Source organism: Pogona vitticeps, chromosome 6 (assembly GCF_051106095.1).
Source record: "Pogona vitticeps strain Pit_001003342236 chromosome 6, PviZW2.1, whole genome shotgun sequence".
In the NCBI taxonomy this organism is placed as follows: domain Eukaryota; kingdom Metazoa; phylum Chordata; class Lepidosauria; order Squamata; family Agamidae; genus Pogona; species Pogona vitticeps.
Genome location: NC_135788.1, coordinates 3,189,764 through 3,208,757, shown reverse-complemented (window position 1 = coordinate 3,208,757; position 18,994 = coordinate 3,189,764). Strand labels below are relative to the sequence as shown.

At 46.7% G+C, this 18,994-nt stretch overlaps 1 protein-coding gene and 1 long non-coding RNA gene across 2 annotated transcripts in view; one reads left to right on the top strand and one right to left on the bottom strand.

Moving 5' to 3' along the window:
• LOC144583756 (uncharacterized) overlaps positions 1 to 18,994 on the top strand; it is a 380,160-nt gene that overhangs the window by 60,791 nt on the left and 300,375 nt on the right. The window lies entirely within an intron of this gene.
• LOC144583757 (uncharacterized) lies at positions 12,279 to 17,555 on the bottom strand. Its single transcript, XR_013537690.1, has 2 exons — positions 16,795 to 17,555; positions 12,279 to 16,272 (listed from the first exon to the last, which is right to left on the bottom strand). It is a non-coding gene; the product is annotated as an uncharacterized LOC144583757 (long non-coding RNA).

The window sequence follows — 18,994 nt, the reverse complement described above, 5'->3', positions numbered from 1 at the left end:
ATCAGTAGGAGGCATCGTTTTACACTAGGAGTCAGGAGACCTAGGTTCACTTCAGATCCCTACTTCGTCATGCAAGTCACTTCATGACCTCGGGAGGTGATGTTCTGAGAGGCCCACATTTTGCTACCAGAGGCAAAGAATAAGAGACAGAAACAGCAAAGATGCATTTTTTTTTGCATGTAAATTCCCAGAATTCCCACCAACCGTGCTAGCTGTGGGATTCTGGAAATTTTCCTCCCCAAAAAGTAATTTTTCCAATCTTGGCTACCTACCTAAACCTGACCTGGTGGGCAATGAAAACTTGCTTTTTAGCAACATCGTCCGGACCCTTTGCTTCTCGGCCTCTGAGGGTGGCCAGTTGATGGAGGAGGTGGAGCACGGTTTCATTTAACACACACTCTTGCATCCTTCCACAGAAGACACCGGAGGACTGGCGGGCTCCTTCCTCCATACCACAACTTCCCCGCGAGGCAGGTGCCTCGTACTGCCCTCTCGGTGCGGCCAGGCCTAGACACAGCTGCGGGTAAGAAGAGATGAAGGCAACTCAGCCGTGGTCCATCAGAGTTCTTGGCCATAACTGCAACGCTGTGCTCCTTCCATGAAGGCCATCTTTTGTGTTCCCACTATTCCTGTTGTTTGTTTCTCTTTTTTTAATGCTTGAATCACCCCTGGATTTCTAGCCAGAGTCCACTTTTTTTACATTTTTTTTTTTGGATGACCACGCCCAGATTCCCCTTTCCTGTTTCGTTTGAAAACTCTTCTGTAGCTCGATTGTGTTGGCGCCGCTTTAAGGAAGTCCATGCTGTCGTCTTTGGAAACATTGGCCAAAGGGGTTGGGGGGGGGGGGAGAGAGAGAGAGAGAGAGAGGGGAACCAGGTGATGTAAATTCCCCATGAGTAAGGCGATCATGGTGGCCTTTGGAGAAATGCTATATTTTTGATGCCCCGTATAAAAACAGAGTTGAAACTTGCAAGGAGCTGAACTAGGAAAAAGCGGTGTGTGTTGTTTTGAGAACTTCAGAATTTTTTTTTCCCCAGCCAATAAATTGGCTTGGGTGGATTCGGTGTTGTGCAGAAAAAAAGTAACTTTTCTAAGCTCTGGCAGTTCCAAGCACTGGGATACTCTGTTTTCTTGGCTGCTTGGCTCTCCTCCTCCCTTGGCCTGTAGGCTGCGTGTTTTGGATTCAGTAGCACCTCTCGCGCTGGTTGTCAGAGATGGGTACACGCTCGCCACACGTGTTAAAAGAGCAGATAAACCTTGGGAAGCGACAGCTTCCAAAAATGAGTCATCACAAGCGCTGATCTGAACAAACAGCTGTGCTAACATTGACTAAGATGCTTATTAAAAATATTGGCAGCCGAAAAAGGATCGCTCAGTGTTTGCTCATCGTCCCCTCCCTCCCTCCCCGCCCCGGTTTCTTTTATTTTTGTGGAAATTAGCAAAAACAATCTGGAGAGGTTTTGAAACAATATTTTTTGGGTCAAGACAAGGCCTGTTGTTCTTCGCCGTGAAGGCATCTTTTAGCCTCTGCTTGCATACCTATTTTGAATGGAGAAAACTGATTGTTTTACCAAGCCTTCCACATTTCCTTTGGCACACAGCTGAATTTGCTCTCTCCCGTACCTCTCCCTCGATTTCCATTTCATAAAGATGCAGAGGTCATTTGGCCCGAGACACCCTTGCAAAGACTCGAGGAGCGCTTCTAATTTTGTCCGAGTCACCAAAAGGAAGGGAGAACATTGGCCAGACTGGTGGGAGGAAACTGAGCTCCATAGTCCCCGAGACCAACTTTCCCAAGACCGGAACACCCTCTTGTTGGGGCTGAAATTAAAAGAACCCATTTAATAGGCTTTGTCTTTTAGGCTGCAATGTTTCCCTGGTGACTTCACCAAGGACACAGAGAGCTCCAGAATGGGACGCTTCTCAACCACTGGGGGACAGAGAGACTTGTTGAGCCTGGGGAGACGGTCAGGAACTCTTGCACATACAATATTGTCTGAGCTTCTGGAGATGATGGGAGGGGAGGGTGAGAACTCAACAATTGCAGTTCTGTGGTTGCCCTCTGAAACATCATACTGTATATTGTTTCGGGAGCACCCCATTCACTGAAGTCCATGCAGGATGGCAACCATTTCTCATTGTTTTGTAAGATGCAAATAAACATTTTTTTTGGTGCATGCTAGGATTCAAGTTGACATCAGTTTCATATCTGATAAATATCTCACCCTCTTCCAGGCAAGGAGAGTCATTTTACAGTTTCTCATTCTCCTGCATGAGAATGAGGAAGGAGAAAGGCAGAAGAAGAAGAAGAAGAAGAAGAAGAAGAAGAAGAAGAAGAAGAAGAAGAAGAAGAAGAAGAAGAAGAAGACGACCCCTTTTGGGAAGTAACAGGTTAATGTGAGGATACGCAAAGATGATACACAGCCCTTTCAAGGCACTGTTGTTAAATCAACAAATTCTTGGGGCTCATTCCGTCTAGAAGCTGGAGCAAAATGCAAATCCTTGTGACAGCTGCCGGCCAACATGAGACAACTGGCAGCCGCTTGTCCCTGCATCGGTGGATCATGCTGGATCAAAGCAAAGATCAGTCGAGTGCCATGTTCTGTTCTGCAACTACCTACTGTCGGGATGTGTGTGGAAGAGCAGCTTACCTCTTGGGAAACTTGGAAAAGTTGGAGGTTGACCACGCAGACGTTTCGCCTGCTGCTTGGTTCACGGCAGGGACACCTGGTTGGTTGATCAGAAAGCATCTTTGCTCTGGCAAACCGGCTTGAGCCCAGAGAGATCCTACCTGCACTTTTCAGGCCTCTGTCGGAGGCTTCCGTTTTTAGCATGGCGCCCTGGGCCGAAAACAATGGAATGAAATTCAACAGGGAGAAGTGCAAAGTCCTGCACCTCGGAAAAAGAAACCAATTGCACAGTTGCAAGATGGGGGGATACCTGGCTCAGCGAATCTACGAGCGAGAAGGATCTTGGAATTGTCGTAGATCAGAAGCTGAATAGGAGCCAACAGTGTGATGTGGCTACAAAAAAGGCTAACACTATTTCAGGCTGCATTAATGGAAGTATAGTTTCCAAATCCCACGAGGTGCTAGTCCCCCTCTATTCAGCACCGGTCAGGCCTTACCTTGAGGATTGTGTGCAGTTCTGGACATGGCACTTCAAAAAGGATGCTGACAAATTGGAATAAGTTCAGAGCAGGGCGACAAGGACGATCAGGGGGGCTGGAAACCAAGCCTTAGGAGAAAAGGCTGAAAGAATTGGGCATGTTTAGCCTTGAGAAAAGAAGGCTGAGGGGTGATGTGATGGCACTTTTCAAATACTGTATTTGAAAGGCTGTGATGCAGAGGAGGGGCAAGATCTGTTCTCGATCATCCCAGAATGCAGGACACGCAACAATGGACTCAAGTTCAAGGAAGCCAGATTTTGGTTGAGTTTCAGGAAAAACATCCTACTGTTAGAGCAGTACGACAATGGAACCAGTGACCTCAGGAGTTGGTGAATGCTCCAGCACTGGAGGCATTCGAGAAAAACTTGGATAATCACCTGGCAGATATGCTTTGATGGTATTCCTGCCTTGAGCACGGGGTTGGACTTGATGGCCTTGAAGGCCCCTTCCAACTTCACTTTTGTATGATTCTATGATTTCTACAATTTTTTTTGTTGTGTCGGGAGGATCACTCTCTTTTGGTTTGTTCCCAGGGCATATCAGAAGTCTTCCCCTTTGATATCACAAAGTGGCTTAATAAGTGAGCCACTTATGGATATTGAGGAATAAAACACTTCCTCTGCTCCTCAGCAGAGGGGCAGAGGAAGTGAATTTTTGTGTTTTGACTTCACAAGGACAGTGAAAACGCGCCACAGTATTTTAAAAAAAAAATTAAATCTTTTCTTTCCCTTGTCTTCAGAGGCCAGTTGAGAAACTGCTCGTAGCCGAATCTGCTGCTTTTAAGACAGGGAAAGATGTATATTCAGATGTGCAGTGTACAAGGTACGAGTATTAGGCTGTGGAAAGGCTCTCAACTGGACCTTTAAGAGAAGTATATGTGTGTTAGGTATTCAGTACGCCTTTTCTCGTTTTCACACCTGTTCTGTCCAGAAATTGAGTGTGCGTTGCTGTGTTAGGCTGCAGTCACAATGATCTTGGAGGAATGAATGTCCTTCATACTACATTTTCTGGTTAGCTGGCCTCCTCAAACATATGCCTACAGAGACTTTACAAAGAGGAAGGGATGGCGATGTGTAATATCAGTTAATAAATATCAATGCATTGTCTGATGGCCCTGCTCTAGATTAGTAACACTACTTTCCACGCCATTGAAATGTAGAGGTGGTCCCATAGAAATTTCCAAAATTTTACTGGATGCCTTCTTTAGCTCTCTAGATATTTCCCAGCTGAAGCTTCTTTCGCTTTTGAGGGGTCTATTTTTAATGGCTTTCACCTTCTAGATCCCATTGTTCCAAGACTGTTGATCTAGCCTTCCTTCGCTCCCTGTAGCTTCTACACAACAGCTGATCTTTGCCGTTATCAATTTTATTTTATTTAACAAAGACAGAAGAGACTGTGGAATGTGGGATTATTCTTCATAATGCGGCATTAAGACAGTCTTAATAACCCGGCTCCCCAAATCTGTTTGTCTTTTCTTTATTTTGAAAGCAACCCTGTTGCTTTTTTTTTTCCTAATGAAAAACGGGATTTAAGAACAAGACCTCTAAGAGCCCCACAAAGAAGGAGGGGAGGGGAGAAACATCCCAACCTCATAATTTAAAAAAAAAATCCCTTTCCCAATGCATTAAAATCCGCCAGGATTTGAGAAAGCGGGCAATTTAGTAGCTAATCCATTCGGCAAATGCAAAACAGTGCAGGCTTCAATGGTCTTCTGGCTTGGGAGGTTTTTGTTCGGGGCAGTGTTTGCTAACCAAATTCAATAAGAGCAGGAAAACACTCGGTTTGTTTTCATCGGGGAGGGGGGCAGGTGGACATTCTCACAATATACCCTCTCCGCTACAACTTGGGGGCAGGGGGAACCCTGGCCAGGAGGTCTGAGTTGCCAGAGCACCCCCATCCCTGAGGCCCGGCCGGCCGGCCGTGCCATCTGGTGGGAATTCTCATCTGCTTGTCAGGCTGTGGGTGTTAGTTCGGGAAAAGTTAATCCCCTGACATTTCACCCGCCAAACAATATTCAAGAAAGGCTTAAGCAGGAAGGAAGGAACCCAGACAGCCACGTTCCTCCCCTCACCCCGTGCATCTGAGATGCAAATACAGTTAGCACATAACTCTGGCCTTAGCCATTGTGGATTTCAGAGATGCTTTGGTGGCAGGCTACAAATTACACCTGTTGCGAGGGATGTCCAGAACTCAGTAAAGTTACTTTTGACCACACCTCCCAACGTATCCTGTACCCCACATGAAATGTTTGGAAGATTCTGGTAATCGAAAGCAAAGTGTGCGGCTTATATACCACCCCATAGCGCTTAAAGCACTCTCTGGGCGGTTTACGAGTTAATTGTGCAGGCTACACGGTGGTCCACAGTGACATTTCCAGCTTTTGGGAGTTGTAGTCCAAAGCCTAAAGGGTTCCTGCTTTGGCTGATTCTTCCGACAAGACAACAGCCAAGGGGATTTATTACCCTCCCTGCGCTCAGATTTAGGAAGGAGAAGAATGTTGAACAGTTCAAGAGCCTCCTATTGAGCGTTTTCCTGCTCCAACACTGATGGCAGTCATATTCTTTGATGGAAATGGGGACGAATATAAAAACAATTTGCGATTTTTGACAAATATTGCTGATTCAATCATATATTTGTTGATTCATATTCAACAATTCCGGAGATCCAACAAATACAAAGTGATGAACCTTTACCTAGTTTTATTCATCGATTCATCCAAGAATACTCATAAATTTGCATTAGGGCATTTGGCAACCTTGACAAATTGTGAATTGCAACATATATTGATTCATCCCCATCCCTAGTCTTGGATGTAAATAATGAGGAGGACAAGGCTGGGTGATTCAAGATTGGGGCCTGAGGACAATCCAGTAGGTAGGCAGGGGGTGGGCAGGACATGGCATGATCCTTGCTATGCATCTGAGTCACTCCTCGGGACATTTACGGCCTCCTCTTCCCTGGCTTACATCTTGAAGAGTCCCAGTTCCCATGGACATACAAATTGGGGGTACAATACCTTAAAAAAAATCTTTCAAACTTTCCCAGCATTTTCCAACAGTCAAGGTGTGCTAGCTTCAACAGTGGAATAACTGAGACAAGGCTGGCCTCCAAGATATTTTGTGGGCCAAGAAAAAGGGCAAGAGGAAACACACACACACGTCAATCGAAGTATGGAAGCTGAACATGATTGTATGCCAGATCTTTCTTCAACACTGGGGGGCTTGGCAGAATGAGCTAGTTTCGGGGGTGTAGCAATCCTCGGTCGCCTTACTGTTTTTGTTTTCATTTGTTCGTAATATTATCTAGGCATTATTTTATTATTTTAGTTTGTATGGTTTGTTGAATTATGCAAACCACCCTGAGTAGTATTTCTCTAAGTCGGGCAGTCTAGAAGCCCAACCAACCAACCAACCAACCAACCAACCAACCAACCAACCAACCAACCAACCAACCAACCAACCAACCAACCAACCAACCAACCAACCAACCAACCAACCAACCAACCAACCAACCAACCAACCAACCAACCAACCAACCAACCAACCAACCAACCAACCAACCAACCAACCAACGAGCATATGCCACTTGAGGCAGTCTCCCCATTCTGTCCAGTGACAGGGCCGGATCTGACTAAAGATGTGAAGTGGATGAGGCAGTGACACACACTGTTCTTTTCCCATCATTGCAAAAACATCTCAGCATGGACGTTTCAACTGACATCTTTATGGAAAGTCTAACTTCTAGCTTAATTCTTTCTGCTGGTGGGTAACTTCATTTGATTTAGAGGCGTCTGGGAATTATTGATTTGTGCTTCCTTCAAGGTTTCATGACCAAAGCATATTTTTGAAATGTTACTCTCCCTCTCTTTTTTGGACTACAACTCCCCAAATTCTGGGGGATTTGGGGAGATGTAGTTAAAAGAGAGAGAGAGAGAGAGTAAAGTTTCCATGCTCTGAAAACAACACAGAATTGGACGTCATGCATAAAAGCTTTTAGCAATGGATAGGCTTCCAGACTCTAAAACAGCCATTCCCAACCTTTTTCAAGTCACAACTCCCTTTTATAATAGCCTAGAAATCTGTGACTCCCCCATCACGTTTGCATAAAAGGCATTTGTGTTTTTTTTAAAGTACTGTAATCCCTTCTCAAAAGGTAGCAATTTCTTTCTCTCCCAAAGGGTTTTTTTCCCTCATACATCCACATCTGCATTGACTTTTATATTTTGCTCTGAAAGGTCAAGGAAGAAATTGTTTAACAAGGGTTACAACACATAAAGTGACCTGTGACCCCCCTGAAAATCCTTTGTGAGCCTCTTGGAGGTCTAGACCCCCATGTTTGGAAACATTGCTCTAAAAGTTACCTTCTTGTTAGAAATGGCTGAATCTGTCAGTTTTGCCCCTTCCCACGCATTTCTCAGATTTTCAGTCTTAAATTTAGCTTGTCCAAAGAGAGAGAGAGAGAGAGAGAACGAAAGGGGGTAAATGTTCTGTGTGAGCTTTTGTCTGCTTTTCTTCAAATGCTATTGAATTGTGTCAGTATCTAATTTTGATAGCAGATTTGCTAATATCTATTCATTCACTCATTCATTGGATTTCTATACTGCCCAATTAGTTAAAAAAAACACTACTTCAGGCATTGTACATAATAAAATGACAAGACCATTGTATTCATATGCATTGTATTTGACACAAATACAATGATCTGAAGGCCTAAGGAATGGACCTCAACAGATGGGAAACGTTGACATCTGAGCGTTCAGCCTGGAGGCAGGCGGTGCATCACGGCCTCTCCCAATTGGAAGAGACCCTTGTCCAGCAGGCCAAGGCAAAGAGGCAATCCCAAAAGCAGCAAAATCAGGGAGCTGGACCGGGGACAGATTGTATTTGTCTTCAGCGTGGAAGGGATTGTTGTCACTCTCAAATTGGCCTTCTCAGCCACACTAGACGCTCTTCCAAGACCACTATTCACAGCATGTTACCATAGTCTCTTGAGACTGAAGGATGCCTATTCTAAGTATTTGACACAAAGCTTTCACGGACTAAAGTCACCAACTTTGGACGCATCTAATGAAGGGGACCGTGGTCCACAAAAGCTTGTGTCACATGAAACTTGCCTGTCTTTGGAATGTCCCAAGCCTCTGGCTGTTGTCAGTTACACAAGTGGTGTAATTTCCAGAAAGGAATGTCCGATAAGTTAGGTGATGCCTACGGAGATTTCTTATAGCAATTCGTGCCTAAAAGTTACGCCATTTGTATAAATCTGCAAGAGGAGTCCTGCCTCCTTGTGGTTGTTTCTGGTACTGCAAAGCACATGGGAGGGGATAAATTTTAGGGAAGGAGCCAAAGGGGAACCAGTGGTTGGGTCGGGCCAGGGAGGGAGACCAACGCAAGGCTTCAACCTCGTAGATGAAAAAAAAGGAGAACGGCTGTTTTGCTCTTGCATCCCACAAATGTGTGTGTGTGTGTGTGTGTGTGTGTGTGTGTGCGCACGCGCCTGAAAAACTTTGGAACATTTTCTTTCACCGTTCAGCTGCAAGCAGCAAGTTTTCCTTAATAGAAGTGTCAAACAGGATATGAGACAGCAGAATCACTCATCACGTTTTATCTTGTCTACTTTGATTTCACGGCGGATCTCTCCACAAAACATAACTCTTCTCTCCTATAGAATTTGTTGAGCAACTATTGGCAGATCCAAAGATAGCTTGGATGCAGTCGGGAGTTCTTGCGTGCCAAGTATGCAATGCAAGAGAGTATGTCTGGGCATCTCGCCATCGAAATACCATCAGATAGAAACCTGTCCTAAGGGTATGTTGTGTTACGGGAGATATATCTTGCGCTCTCTTTTTTTGAGTCTCCTTCCCTTTGCTCTCCTCCTTGAAAAGTATGTGGAAGGGGGAATGAAAAAGTAAACTTACATGGATTGCCGTTTGATTGTCTCGTTTAATTTACAATGGAAAAATCGCGGGGTCCCTAATGAGCAGCGAGAGAGGCCGGGCGGCTCTCCGGGCCAACAAACCCTTCATATATGTTCCAAAACTAAAGATAACAGAAGCTCAGCTGAGATGTGAGGAATAATGTGATCAATGTTTTTCCCCCCATTATTTTCTCTTCTCTCTTTTGGAGGAAATAAGGATCCAATTAGTGGGAGGGAATGGATAGCTTATATAAAGAAGATAAAAGCCGGAGCGTGTAATTGGAAACAGTGACGCCTTGTATCGAACTGTTCCAGAGACGCTCTCTAAGCCGAGATGCTTTTCTGTGGAAAAGGTAACCGGGGGTCGATGCTCTTGTGGGTTAAGGGTGGGGAGGCGGCCGTGAGGAAGGAGGGGAGCGGCGTCCCAGCTGATGCCTGATAAGAATTGCAGCAAATGTGTGAATTTCTTGAGATTAAAAGGAAAACACCCTCCAAAATTCACACCCACCCACCCCGAAACTGGTGTACTTTTAAATCCAGGCACAGGGAATGAAATCATCATACACACACCCCGTCATCATCTTAGAACTGCAAAGCTGGAAGGGGCCCCTATGGATCACCAAGGCCGGCTCGCCTCAAGGAGGCCTAGGTGGGATTCGAACTCTCAACCTCCAGCTACGCAGCCAGAGACGTAGACCATTGAGCTAACCAGCAGTTCCATAATAATCCTCTTAGAATGGCAGAGCTGGAAGGGGACCCCATGGATCCTCGAGTCCGGCCCCGGTTCAAGGAGGCCCCGTGGGGGAATCGAACCCCCAACCTCTCGCTCTGCAGCCAGATGTCTAAACCCCTCATAAAGGGTTCAAGCACATTAGTGCTGAATTAAGGCGCCACTTCTTTTGAGCTGGAATTTCTGGGATTTCTGTGGCCCCTTCAGCAGTGATAGATGAAGAGCATTGCCCCCAAGATATTTCTTGGGGAGTCACAAACACAGACCCCCCACCCACCCACCCCAGAATTCCCTCCTCCAGTTAAAGAAATGCACCATTCCCTTTAGTATTGCCAACTGTTAGGCTAACCTTTACTTATTCTGCATCATCACAATTCACGCAGCTTTTAATTTTATTTTTTTAACTGTCTTTGGTGGGCATCCAGTTCGGTTTCCGTGCGCACAGAATTCCGGCTGCAGAAGGTGCCCCAGTGAGCGGACAAGGTGCTGGTTGTGTGTCCGGTCTCGTGCGCCCCTGCCTGCCGCCTCCTCAGATCCCTGTAAGCGGCTTCTGCTACTTAAATATTTCTCTCTGTGTGCAAATACTGCTCGTGAAGATGACTTTGGACTACATTGATATCCCATTTGCCTTCCGTTCAGCTCAAGGAAGGAGAGAAAGGCTGACACCGGGCAGAGACAAACAGCCAATAGTGGATGTTTTTTTGTGGAAATAATAAAATATTTTAAAAATGATAAAAGTAGCCATGTTGCACCCTCCTGCTCAGCTCAATCTTGGTGTGGCAATCGTTGAACTTGTAACCGTCGCTTTTGGACTGACAGCTCTAGAATCCCCCAAGTCACTTGACCAGCTGGTGGTTGGAAGCTGTAGTCTTTAAAAAGGGATTTTTTCCAATCTCTGACAACTGGCAATCTTGATCTCAGTTGATTACCTCTGGACATCAACTCTTCCACTAGAATACAGAACGATTTGACGTTGTCGTGCGTCATCAAGTCACTTCCAGCTTCTAGAGGTCCTAACAGAGCGGTCAACGTGTGTGAGATACTCAAGGAGCGACTGGCCATTTTCCAGCCTTCAATGAGTCTCTACGGCTGAGCAGGGTTTTGGGGTTTTTTTTTGCAGACTGAATCCAACAGTCTATCCGCTGCTACACCACCCTGGCTATCCCAGCACAAGAAAAGAACTCTAATTAAAGATGATCCAATATCGTGTGCAAGACCACGGCGGCTTGCGGAGAAGAGCGGGGGGATGAGAACCCCAGCCAGCACAAAGAGGAGGTAAACAGACCCGCACTTGTGACGGATTGGCCAGGTGCCAGCATACCAGGCAGTCCAGTCTGGCTCGCCTAAATCCGTGGAGAATGGAAAACCCTGGTCCCATTCAGATGCTGAAACAACTGCAGGGAGATGAATCAGCGCAGTGATATCACTCCGGCCGGGATGCTAAGACGGGTACATTTCTCGAGGCCGTTCTGGCCCGCCAAGAGGGGGCCAAAAAAAAAAAAAATCACTCTTTTGACTTCAGCATCTGCTCTGATGTCCAATGGGGTCGTTTGCTCCCACTGCCCAGGCCTCGGCCAATGGCAATCTCAGTGGTGGATGGGGCCCATTGAGGCAGCGCTGTGGTCGACCCCACAGCGACGAGCGTTAGACGGGGCCACGGCTGGCAGCCAGAGTCTGAGCAAAATTTGGTATGAACACACACATGAGTTCCTGCATTGATGCATGAGCACATATACATGCGCCTACACGGAAGTAGACCCAGTCTAGACATTGGCTCACCCGTCTCCTCTTCGTTCACCCTACAACTCAACGGATCAGTGGGTAAAAAAATACACCCAAATGAAAAGTCCCCCTCCTTCCGTAGCATCCTTCTCTGTCTGCCTTTCAAATCTAGACAGTTATTCATTCACCATCATCCTCTCGCTTTCTTTTCCCCTCTCTTTTCTCCCTCCTTGTCTCCCTCCACAAGAGTGTGAGGCTGGAAAACCAATGCCAGGGAAACACATGTGGGGCACGAACCCCCCTCCAGCCCCACAGACCTCAGGTCAGGATGCAAGCACCGACGAATGGGTTGGGAGGAGCCTGCCTAGGGGGTGGAGCGACACCCTCGCCAATTAAAAAAAATGAGGAATTTTGGGGTGTTCTCAAGCAAGGTTGTGATCGTGGCCTTGTCAGGCTTCCTCCGCGGAATGTTCCAACTTGGTCCTCGTTGGAGTTTTATTTACAACCTCGCAGGGTGTCTGTAGTTTATGTGACTGGGAGGGGCTTCTCTGGGGGGACTGCCCATCTATCCAGGATGAACCAATCATGTCCTTCGAACTTTTGAACTTCAAAGAGAAGGGCCCGGAGGCTTGAACTGTTCTTGGACCCCCTTTGCAACCAACAAGGAGGTCTGGGTAACCACTAGTATCTCCTTTACTAAAGGTGGTTCCGTGACTGATCACCACCAAAATTTTTTTAAAAAAATGTGGACTAAAGTTCTTTCTGGGGGGCCGTCCAAAATTAGGGGCCCTAAAGTCTTAAGCTTCATGGGTTTCATAGTCGATCTGCCCCTAGAAAACATGATATTTTACCACGGATGTTGGCAAGGCTTTGCGTCCGACTTCCAAGTCCCAAGTCTCAGTCTTTGGTGGTCCAGAGTCCCTACTAAAAACAAGCTTTTCTCACCAGGAAAAAGGGAGAGTTGGGTGGGTTTTTTTTAAGTTGTGACTTCAGTTTGAGTCCTTGGAAAATATATTCCCTCCCTACTTGTTGAGTGACCTTTGGAAAGTAATCTGAAGATGCCCTTCCTACCAAAACGAGGAACGAGTTACTACATTCCCGGGACTTTGTGACTTCCGGAGTTCAAATGCATAGGTCTTCAAGTTCTGGCCTTAGAGGCGGACATTTCTTGGAGAGCCGTTTTCCTTACGGGAATCTGTGCGACCGGGTGTCCCGTCCTTTGTGGCCCTCCCGCCTCAGATGTCTCGGGGTTAAACGGGATAATCCTTTCACATTAGCCACCCTATTAAACTATTGCGCCTGTAAAAACACCCTCTGAGCTTGTCACAGTTACTCCTGGCCAAGTTCCCTCCTGCCCATCAGCTGGAGGAGAGATCGCCTGTAACCGGATCTCCCCAGGGCCCTGCGCTGTTGACACGGAGGAAGAAAGAATCTCGGGTTTGGAGAGACACTCGGGTTACCGATGATTTGGAAAAATCTGCCCACTCGGAAGGGTGCTGACAGCTCGGTATACAAACGCTCGCTCCCCCGGCACATGGAGATAGCAGCTATAAAGAGTTTGACAGACAAGGGCTGAGCAAGGAGCTAGCGCTGGTGTCATCTGTTTTTAAGGCTGGTGGAGGGAGTGGATTCGGATTGCGCAGACTCTCATGTTCCCCCCTGCTGGTAGAGCCATTTTTGGCACCCGGGACCATCAGCACGGTCTCAGGCCCACTCTCATCTGGGCCATGGGTGCCAGCCCCTTGTGTTTCCTGGAACAGAAGGGAAAGAACGGGATGCTCTTTGAAATAAAGTTTAAGCTTTCAAAACAATTAAAAAAACCTGCTGAATAGCTCAGGCATTTGGGTGGGAGTTCGATTCCCCCAGGGTGCCTCTTGGACAGGGGCTGGGTTCAGTGATCCAGAGGGAGTCCCTTCCAGCTCTGTGGTTCTAGGATTATTATTACAGTGGTGCCTCGCTTAACGATTGCTTTGTTAAATGACGAAACCGTGATCGCAAAATGATGTTTTAATGGCAAAAATCCGCTTTGCGACGATCGGTTCCCTGCTTTGGGAACCAATTCTTCGCATCACGACGATTTTAAAACAGCTGATCAGTGGCTTCAGAATGGCTGCCCATTGTGTAAAATGGCTCCCCACTGTGTTTTTGGACAGATTCCTCACTATACAGGCACCGAAAATGACCACCCCTATGGAAGATCTTTGCTGGACAGTGAGTTTTCAGCCCATTGGAATGCATTGAACGGGTTTTCAATGCGTTTCAATGAGATTTTTTATTTCGCTTAATGAGAATTTCGCTGTACAGCGATTTCACTGGAACGGATTATCCTCATTAAGCAAGGCACCACTGTATTATTAAAGAGGAAAGGGTATAAGGCTGGGCTGATTCATCTGAAACGTAGTGCTGGAGAAGAGGTGATGCAGGCTACACATTGTCAATGAACTGGACACTCAATTTATTGACTTGGGAAGGCTGAGTTTACCACAAATCGGCTACCCGACCCCATTGGGATTGAACTCAAACTGTGAGCAGAGTCTTCACTGCAGTACTGCACTTTAGCCACTCTGCCCCGAGTTTTATGGACACCATCTCTAGTTTTTAAGTTTCTTGGCTCATAGTTATGTTCCGCCCGTGTCTTAAATTTCATGCCATCTTTCAAGGCAACATTACAAGACGGCACTGTGGCTCACAATTGCCTCTTGGTGACTGTGATGCTGTTGCTGCTCTTGATGAATAAATTAAATAAACCTTTGCCAGGGGTCCCCTTGAACCTTACCTTGCCCTGGTCGTGAGGACAGGGTGTCACAGATACGTCCCTATTGTTGTCTGTGAAATCTGAGAGGGTTCCGAGCTACTTTTCTGCAAAGTCTCTTGGTGGTAGCACCATTTCCTTCTGAAACAGGATCTGAACACCGATTTGGGCTGAGTCAGACTCTTGCTCCATTTATTGCTAATGTTGCTAACTCTAACCGGCAGCTTTTCCAGAATTTCAGGTAGCATTCTTTGCCCATCCTACCTGGAGGTCCCAGATGTTATCTCTTGGTCTCCCATCCAAACATGAGCCATACGAATTCTTGTTTAGCTTCCAAAATCAAAGATTAGTTGTATTTAGGGTAGTATAATGCGACATCAATAAAAATAATCCCTTATCATCATCATCATCTGGAAAGCTCAGTGATCTAGGTGTCTGGCTCTCCTGGGTGCTTTCTTGAGCTGGACTTGAAGATCTGTAGGGTCCCTTCCATCTAAGGTGATCAGTCATAGTTCATTTTTCCACTACACCTTGCTAGGAATTCTAAGTTAAAGATACAATTTTGTTGTTGTTGTTGTTGAGTCATTAAGTCATGTCCGACTCTTCGTGATTTCATGGAGTAGAGCACGCCAGGCCCTCCTGTCTTCCACGGCCTCCCGGAGTTGGGTCAAATTCACGTTGGTTGCTTCCGTGACCCTGTCCAACCATCTCATCCTCTGTCGTCCCCTTCTCTCCTCTTGCCTTCACTCTTTCCCAACATCAGGATCTTTTCCAGGGAGTCTTCTCTTCTCATGAGATGGCCAAAGTCTTGGAGCCTCCACTTCAGGATCTGTCCTTCCAGTGAACACTCAAAAGATACAATTTGCACAATGATAAATAGAAATTATTGAGAGATTCATGACACCATATTTATCATCTCTGACTTCCAATGGTTTATTGGCTTGAGTGGTTTCCACCTGCACTTCCATAATTGCTATGGGCGTCCTCATTGCATCAAAAAGCAAATAGTTCTACAGGTAATGACATTACTAGTTATTTCCAATCTCCGTCCCCCTGCATAGAAAGCCTATTTCCACCTTTCCGACACAATACGCTGAAAGGATAGGAATGCTTATCCAATGCAGGCCAAATAGATAGGGACCCTCCCCCTCCAACCTTCCTGCATCCGCCAGTCCCTGCAAGAAGCTGCAGTATGAGTAACTCCATCTGGGCCATTAAACCCAAAACCTGGCTCGGGCGTCCATCCGGGAGGAAGTTCCACATTTCTGCCGCACATTTCCCAGCGACCGGGTCATCCTTGACATGCCCAGAGCTGATGTTTCCTCACTGAACAAGAGGCCGGTCAAATGTCCAGAGGGACCCGTCCCAAATAAATTCCACTCAGCGTCCAAACTCTGCACCTAAAGAAAGCAAACGAATAAACAGAAGGCCAGAGGCTCAGCGTGGCACATTTCCCGCCACAGCTGTCTCTGTCCGTAGCAACCCATGAGAACCTTCGAGAGGATAGCTTGCCGAGGGTGTTGGAGGGACGGAGCCGGCCGCGGGGGGGGGGGGGGTCCGTCCGCCTGTTGGCAACGGAGAGTGGAGATGCCAAGAATGCTCAGGTCTAGCGGTGTAGCGCTATTTAGAAGTAGCACGTTACAGGGCTCGATGGAACAATGCTCACTAGATTATTTGCTTTTGTTGATTTTGACTGTCGTGACATGATGCAACGCTTACTTGACTGAATTTTCACCGTGAGATTTCCTGCCACAATCCAAGATTGAGACCATCACTGCTTGCTTGCTTGCTTGCTTGCTTGCTTGCTTGCTTGCTTGCTTGCTTGCTTGCTTGCTTGCTTGCTTGCTTGCTTGCTTGCTTGCTTGCTTCCTTCCTTCCTTCCTTCCTTCCTTCCTTCGTTCCTTCCTATTTAGTTGTGCAAGAATGCAGTGAGATTATTGAGGGCTATTTACTGTTGCTGCTGAGGAGAGCTGATCACTCGGAACCCTAAGAGGAAAAATTAATAACTTATTTAGCATCAAACAAAATCCATTTACATTGAGCGTGTGAGGATGCAGAAATCTTAGGCACAAAATATAAGATGGATGAGAGAAATTAGCTGCAGAAAGGTATGATAGAGAGAGAGAAGGAGGAAGGAATTTTAAGAGTACTGATCTACATGTAGAGCTAGAAAAGACAAGAGAGGAAAACTCCTGGGTTATTGATCTATGTGCACCTGACACACTAGATGCAGATCGCTTGCTACGCACATCGATGCTCTGTTCCAACAGAGCCTACGTTAGGCTTTAAACCCTCTTTAATAAGAATTTCCCACTAAAATAAATCTTTGTAAATTTTAGTTTGTTACCCGTGGATTTTTATTAAAGCCAGGCCAAGCTTGTCTTGAAGCCCTGGAAAAGCGCAGGGAGTGTAACCATTACAGCTGGCATTCCTTGTTACTGCAAGGTTTATTTCTTATTTTTGCCCCCCCCCCCTTTACATTCCTCCCCCACCAAGACATAAGGACACCTTTTGCTCCACCATCATCTGTGGAGCGGGGCGTGGACCCGAACAAAGTTGGAGAGTCTTGTAAGGGAAAGAACAGGATGCTTGTTTTTCCAGAGGCCACAGGATAAACAGAAGAGAAGAAAGAGGGATTGCATTCCACCCACTAGATGATGTTGGGGTTGTGATTTGATATGCGGGACTCTTTTTTTAAAAAAAATTAGAAAGAAATGGAAGGGGATTGCCTTGCCAGGAAAGTGCAATGCCCGTTCAGAGGAAATGTTCTTTCTCGGGCAGACGGGAGGAATCATCTGAGTAAGAAACTGGTCTGAAGCATTCAGAGCTTGGTAAAGCGTATTTTTATTTTTTGGACGGCTGATCTTTTTCAGCTTTAGAGTCCAAACGAACAAATGACAGCTTTTCTAAACTCAGGAATAATTCTGGAATGGTAGGGCTTGTTGGTATTACCCCAAAATAGTTGCAGGTCAGCCTTGCTGAAACCTGGGGTCTGGCTTCTTTACGATGAAACTTGGGATCACATTTGCAAACAACAGGATCAATCTGTATATCTATGTATGTAATTATTCATTAGTGTCTTTTATTTATTTAAAATATTTTACTCCATCTTTCTCTTTAAGAAGGACCCGTGGCGGCTTGCCTCATTGAAAAATAATATTCAAAGCTAAGAACAATGCGTGTAAAAAAAAAGATGACTTGTATCCTTAAAAGGTAAAACAGTAAGCATACAAATATTAAAAAGGAACAAATGGTAAACACAAGTAGTACCAAAAACACAGTCAAAGCAGCAAAGCCCAATAGTCCATTTAAAACCCACGCTCAGGCAGCCAGTCTCCGAGAGAAAGCTTGTTCAAAGAGAAAGGTCTTTGCCTGCTTGCGGATGGAGAGCCAAGACGAGGCCAGCTGGGCCTCCAGTGGGAGGGAGTTCCACAGTCTTAAGAGCACCAGGTCTGACTTCTTTAAAAAAGAATTACAAAGATGGGGCCGGGATGGCCCCCAGTGGGAATGAGTTCCACAGTCTCTGGGAGCAGCCACAGAGAAGGCCCTCCTCTCCCATGTCCCCATCAGATGCACCTCTCCCTTTTTTTGGGGGGGGGAATCTTGTTTTTAATAGGGGCTCAGACTTGGGACTTGGCATCAAAGACTCAGGCTTGGAGTTTGGACTTAGCACCAAAAGACTTGGACTCAGACCTGGGACTTCGGCCCCACGACTTACCAACATCCCTATCCGGAACTGAAATTCCTGGGATGCTGACTCTTGCACCCGCTGTCAGAATGGTCTGATGTGAGAGTATGGAGTGGCAAAGTTGCTCGTGCAAAACTGTCTCCCCCCCCCCCCCCGCCCCAACTTTGGGCAGCTACCTTCTTCCGAAAGGATGGCCAGCCTCTCCAGTAAACAAAAACAACGCTCGCTTCTGGACGGGAGTCGAGGCATGAAATCGGAAGCTAATTGGCCCCCGCCGTGGTGTTTGGCCCTCTGCATCAGCCTTCCTCTCAGGGGGACGTGAATGGAGCCATTCTTCCTGGGCTACTCTTGGCTGTCTAATTCCAGCGAGGGTGAAACCGTAGACCGCCAGAGGAAAAACATAATACTTGTGTGACCGGCTTGCCATTGGCCGACCGAGCGGGTGCCGACCGCGTCTGCAAAACGAAGACTCAGGCAGCCGGCTTAAGGGGTGATAGGCTTCTGTGTCCGAAAGGCACCAAAGGCAGGGAGTAATTAAAGCGCCTTGTGAGGTGGATAGAGGAGCTCGAGACCAGAGTTCCCCTCCCTATTGATTTCTTGAGGCTTCTCAGTGACGAGGCCACGAACCGTGGAAAAATCGGAGTGGGACCTCCCTGGGAAGGAAATCTCTCTCGCGCTCTCAAAGTTGGGCCTTCCCTTTTACACTATTTCCTTTTCTGTAAGATAGTGGGAAGCGGGAAGCAAGACACCAGGAGGAGAGCTCCATTAATGGTCTCCAAACCACCCACTGGCTACTGAAGCCCTGGGGTAGGAGGTGCTGAGCTCCACAGGGGTGGCTTATGCCTGCCCCCCCATCCTCAATGTCCCGGGCCCTGATTGGCTATACCCCCATCCTCAGTGTCCCAGGCCCTGATTGGCTATACCCCCATCCCCAGTGTCCCAGACCCTGATTGGTTATAACCCCATCCTCAATGTCCCAGGCCCTGATTGGCTATACCCCCATCCTCAATGTCCCAGACC